At 42.3% G+C, this 5,846-nt stretch overlaps 1 non-coding gene across 1 annotated transcript; it reads left to right on the top strand.

Annotated features, from left to right (window-relative positions):
* Positions 1-3,522: 3,522 nt before the first annotated feature.
* On the top strand, positions 3,523-3,626 carry LOC120361002 (U6 spliceosomal RNA). Its single transcript, XR_005577367.1, has one exon. It is a non-coding gene; the product is annotated as a U6 spliceosomal RNA (small nuclear RNA).
* Positions 3,627-5,846: the final 2,220 nt, after the last annotated feature.

Raw genomic sequence — 5,846 nt, 5'->3', positions numbered from 1 at the left:
CTAATTTTTAAAAATGTAAATGAAATGAGAAAACCAAACTAAGAACAAAGAGAACAAGGAAGCTAAGAGGAAAAAATGTGCCATGGTGCCATGTGGATGGGATGATCAAGAAAGTAGAGAAAAGATGTTCTTGGAATTTTTTTTTTGAAAGAGATTTTCTTATTTTCCATAAAGTTAAGGGGAAAAATATTTTTGTTCTCAGAGTTTTTCAGTATGCTTTCCAAGCCATCAAATTCCTAAATATAACCAAAGTTGAAGATTTTACAAGTAAGCCAATATAAACATAGTAGATGTTTATATTTCAACATTAACAACGTGACATTGGAGCTGCAAAAGATCTTCTCAATTGGCCATATTTTATTTCTCTAAAAGTTTCCATTTTCTGTCCCCTTTTAAAATACATCCAGTCACCCGCACCCCCTTTCACCCCTTTGTGGCTTTAAAATGTCAAGAAAAGGCAGAACCAGATTGACATAGTAACACTGGGGATGGAGCATGTGGAAGAAAGGAGCAAGAGGGCGGTGGCAGAATGTTAAGCATTTGGGGAGGAAGGGGGAGAGAAGGATTTTTTTGCAGAGCCTTGCCTCAAAGAGGTACTACTCAGACTTAGTCAGATCATGTATGCTCTTGTGAACATGCAGATTCTGATTCTGCAGGTCTGGGTGGGACTCCCTGGTGATACCCACATTTACTGGTCTATAGACAACTTTGAGCAGCAAGGCCTTAGATTCTGGCAATTTGCTCTTCCACCCCCATCTTCCAACATTTCATATTGGCAGCATTTGGCTATGATAACCTCTTTCTTTCTAACCTAATAGGGTTTTATTTTGTTTGTTTGCTGTTGTTGTTTTGGTCAAAATACCAAATAGTGGAAACTTTTCAGAAAGTCATTCAACCATGAGCAAGCCACAGTTCCAGGCATCCTTCATGGAAGAGAGTAAAATAGGAACTACAATATGGAATGGGTAACAGCCCCTGATATACAAACGTGATTTGTTATAAAGGGTGTGGTGTTGTGGGAAAAGCCCTGGACTGGTTGTCAACAAAACTGGTTTCAATCTTTGCAATTACTAACTAGCTGTATGTGCTTGTGCCAGTCATTTTCCTCTGGTTCTCTGTTTCCTTTCCTGTTAAACAAAATCATTGGTCCACATGGCTTCTAAAATCTTTTCAGCTCTGACGCTTGAGGTTTCTATAAAGGAGATCCTATATCAACAGGAAGAGAGGGAAGGGCCTGTGCCACCGCACGTGCAGCTGCTGAGAATCCTGCACATGTGATATTATTGTGGCGGAATTTCCCCCTTGTCTGCCCAGATGCAAAAGTGTTACTGGAGTGAGAGACTGGGAAACTTGCCTGGTATGAAATCCTAGGACCCCAACTTCCAGATTTTGGCAATTTACAGTCTTGGGAATCAGTCCCAGCCCCTATAAATAATAAGGCATACCCTGTAAACATGCCCTCCAAGAGCCTCCAATGTAGCTCTGGCAGCTTTCAGATTCTAAGGTCCACAATCCTCCATTCTAAGGCCACCCTCAAGTTTTACCTCATTCCCCTGCACTGGTGGAATTCTGCAGTCTCTTGAGCTTAAGGCCCAGCCAAAAAGCCTGAGTGCCCTCCTACTTGTGAACAGAATCCAATTCTTGAAGCAACTCCAGCCCTTCGCAACAGCACCCTTCTGGACCCTGAGCCTCTCAGATACCTAAAACTCAGTTCAGCCCTGTGGCAGTCAAACTTTGGGGACTCGGGCTGGCTGGAGGGTGACACTTCTTTCTCTGTGTTTAAGACAGTCCCATCTACAGAGTGAGGATCAGCCCCTAAATTGATAAGCACGGGGTGGTAAAGCGACCTGCGAGAGTGAGATTACCCAGACTCTAAGGTAAGGTCCTGCAGCTCCACCTCATACCTCCATAGACACACACTCCTTGGCTTTTAAATTATGAAACAGACCTGTTGCTATTCTAAGGAAGTCTCACAAGTCACCTTATAAACATGCCAGTTTTAGGCAGCTTCCTGTGGTTTGCCAAAGGCCAGCTGGGAAGGCAGCCAGACTCCTGCCACGGTCCTGGAACCCCCTTCTCCAGCAGACACTTATTCAGGGCATGACCTCCTGAGGTGCCCAGTTGGGATGCAGGGAACTCAGTGGCTGGGAGAGTTGTTATTTTTCCCTCCAGCCCCAGCCTGGGTTGGGCTGAATGATGTGGCTGGCTGGTACAAAGACTGCTTTTTATAATGTTCTTCTTTGGTATTTTTGGTGTCTGGAGAGGGCTTCCTTTCCTCCCACAGTTAATTAGCAGCATCAGAGCATTTCCCCTTCTCCAGCAGAAGTCTGTCCCCACCCCTGAGGCCAGGCAGAGGGGGTGGCAGGTGTGGCTAAATGCCCCCTGAGGTTAACCTCAAACTTAAGCTTAGAGCCCTACTTCGTTAGAAGTAATGTGAAATGTAGCGCTAGCTTCCATTCTGGGCAGAGTCGGCAAGTGGGCACACATCCCTGGCAAGCTAGCATCCCTATCAGGTGAGGGGACAGAGAAGGGGGTGGGGAACCAATGTGTGTTTGACACATTTGTGAATTGTTTCTACAACAAAGACTTTTTTTTTTAAAACAACAGAGTGAAGCTTTATATATTTGAATGAGAAGCACACAGAAGGACCTATTGTCTGGCGGAAAAATTGCATGAGTAATTGTGCATGACTTCAGACTTCCCAGTTGAAATGTTAGGCGTGTTAAGGATGACTGAAGGCATTCCAGTGTTTTCAGTGTAGAGAAGAGGGAGGAAGGAGCTCCTGGGACTAGGGAAGGCAGGTTGTGTAGCAAGACAAAGGAGATAGTAACCTGAGGAACACTACTCCCCACTTTGCCTCTCTGGTGTCCATTTTTCCTCCATTTAATTGAAGTGCCACCTCCTATAGGAAGCCTTCCTGAACCTATCTCCTTCCTCCACCTGTCACTGTAGGTGTTCCTCTTGATACATATCTCCTATGTTTTCGTTATTTACTCAACTATGATATTATGGATGGGCCAGAGAAAAGTAAGGATGGACTCCAGGACCTGATTCTGCCACTTCCTATATGTCTTACCTTGGGCAAGTTACCTAGCCTTTCTGTGCCTCAGTTTTCTTGCTTATAAAAGGTGAATAATACTTAACTTCTAGGTTTGTTGAGAGGATTAAATGTGTTAAAACACATAAGGAACTAAGAATATTGCCCGACATACAGTACGCATTCTTAATGTTAGCAATTATTTCTTTTTAGTTGCATCCCCTCTTGTTTGCACAGGACCTAAAATATCAGTGGGCAGGGGTGTTCAACCCTCATATGCATCATAATTGCTTGAGGAGCTTTAGAAGTGTATAGGCCTGGCCTAGGCTTCATTAATCTATAGGTGAAACCTGGTAATGGTATTTTAGAAATGTTTCCTGGGTGGTTTTATTATGTAGCCAGGTTAAAAACCAGTGTCACAGATGTCAATGAATGAGTGAATGAATTAACGAACCAAATGGGATCAGAAAGAGCAAAACCTATGCTTGCTTCAGCAGCACATATACTAAAAATTGGAATGGCACAGAGAAAGTTAGCATGGCCCCTGCACAAGACTGACATGCAAATTCATGAAGTGTTCCATATTAAAAAATATACACAGAGAAAGAACAAACCCAGGGTACCCCATCTTTAGGAATGTTAAGGCATGATGATTCTATCTCCTTCAGAAAGTTAGCTTTTCCTGAAACAGGCTTCAAGAGAAAAATATGATAGAGAATGTTATGGAATACATGAAAAGAATCGTAATTCTAGTCATCTCAACATATGAAAGTATTGAAGAAACAGAAAAACAATTGTCAAGAACTCATATTAGAGATCAACAGGGATTTTCTCTTGATCTCCCTTCTGTCTATGCAGATTTATTTCCTGCAGTTGCTGTACCAACTCTAGCTAGAAGTTGAACTTTGACTTTTCCTCTTTTTGTTGTTGTTGTTTTTTTTTTGACAGAGTCTCACTCTGTCTCCCATGCTGGAGTGCAGTGGTTTGATCTCAGTTCACTGCCACCTCTGCTGCTCTAGTTCATGCAATTCTCCTGCCTCAGCCTCCCAAGTAGCTGGGATTACAGACTTCTGCCACCATGCCTGGCTAATTTTTGTATTTTTAGTAGAGACAGGGTTTCACCATCTTGGCCAGGCTGGTCTTGAACTCCTGATCTCCTGATCCACCTGCCTCAGCCTCTCAAAGTGCTAGAATTACAGGTGTAAGCACCATGCCTGGTCTTTCCTCTAGTTTTAATTTCTATTTGCAACCCAATCTTTAATTTAGTGGACATAAAAATTTAAAGACCTCAAATAAAGCATTTGCACCACTCTAATGTATAATCATGCATGATGATAGCATAATTATAATTAACTGCTTTACCTAGTTGGTCCACAAAATTTAAACTGATTGCTGCTTGTAGAACATTAAGTCAGGCACCTCAGAATACAAATAAGAAACTAGGCTGGGGTGGTGGCTCACACCTGTAATCCCAGTACTTTGGGAGGGGGAGAAGGATAGATTATATGAGCTCAGGAGTTCGAGATCAGCCTGGGCAACCCAGAGAAACCCTGTATCTACCAAAAATAAAAAAAAAAATTAGCCAGGCGTGGTGGCATGTGCCTGTAGTCCCAGTTACTTGGGGGACTAAAGTGAGAGTATCACTTAATCCCGGGAAGTCAAACTGCAATGAGCCATGATCACACCATTGCACTCCAGCTTGGGTGACAAAGCAAGACCCTGTCTCAAATGAAAAATAAAAATAAAAAAAGAAACTGTAGTCAGGACTCCTACCCTCAAGGAACTTACATATTAATGGGGAAAGTAAAAATAAATATACTGAAAACTAGAGAAAACAAATACAACAGAACCATGTAGACAATGTCTCATCATGTAAAGCAGGCTTTGGAGTCAGACTTTGGGTCTCTTTATTAGCTGTGTGATCTCAGTTACTTCACTTAACCTTCCTGAGATTCACTTCCTCATTAATCAAATGTCAAATTTGATGCCTACATAATAGGATTATTGTGAGGATTCAAAACCATACTATATGTAAGTGTCTGAACATTTTATTGAATAATAATTTTTTATTTTTTTGAGACAGAGTTTCACTCTGTTGCCCAGGCTGGAATACAATGGTGTGATCTCGGCTCACTGCAACCTCCACCTCCTGGGTTCGAGCGATTCTCATGCCTGAGCCTCCCAAGTAGCTGGAATGACAGCTGTGTGCCACTATGCCGGGCTAATTTTTGTGTTTTCAGTAGAGACAGGCTTTCACCATATTGGCCAGGCTGGTCTCAAACTCCTCACTTTATGTGATCAGCCTAACATGACCTCCCAAAGTGTTGGAATTACAGGTGTGAGCCACCGTGCCCTGCCTAAGGAAAATTATTTTAATTAACAAAGAAGCTGTATTCCAACAGCATACTCTATTGAAAATTTCTTTTTTTAAATTAATTAATTATTTATTTTTATTTATTTTGTTTTATTTTTTTCTGGAGTAGATTGGGAAGTTTTTTTTAAATTGCATTTTAGGTTTTGGGGTACATGTGAAGAACATGCAAGATAGTTGCATAGGTACACACATGGCAGTGTGATTTGCTGCCTTCCTCCTCATCACCTATATCTGACATTTCTCCCCATGCTATCTCTCCCCAACTCCCCACACCCTGCTGTCCCTACCCTATTTACCCCTGACAGACCCCAGTGTGTAGTGCTCCCCTCCCTGTGTCCATGTGTTCTCATTGTTTAACACCCACCTATGAGTGAGAACATGTGGTGTTTGATTTTCTGTTCTTGTGTCAGTTTGCTGAGACTGATGGTTTCCAGG

This window comes from Saimiri boliviensis, chromosome 6 (genome assembly GCF_048565385.1).
Source record: "Saimiri boliviensis isolate mSaiBol1 chromosome 6, mSaiBol1.pri, whole genome shotgun sequence".
NCBI classification, from domain to species: domain Eukaryota; kingdom Metazoa; phylum Chordata; class Mammalia; order Primates; family Cebidae; genus Saimiri; species Saimiri boliviensis.
The sequence above is the reverse complement of the archived record's forward strand: the minus strand, read 5'-3'. Positions and strand labels throughout refer to the sequence as shown.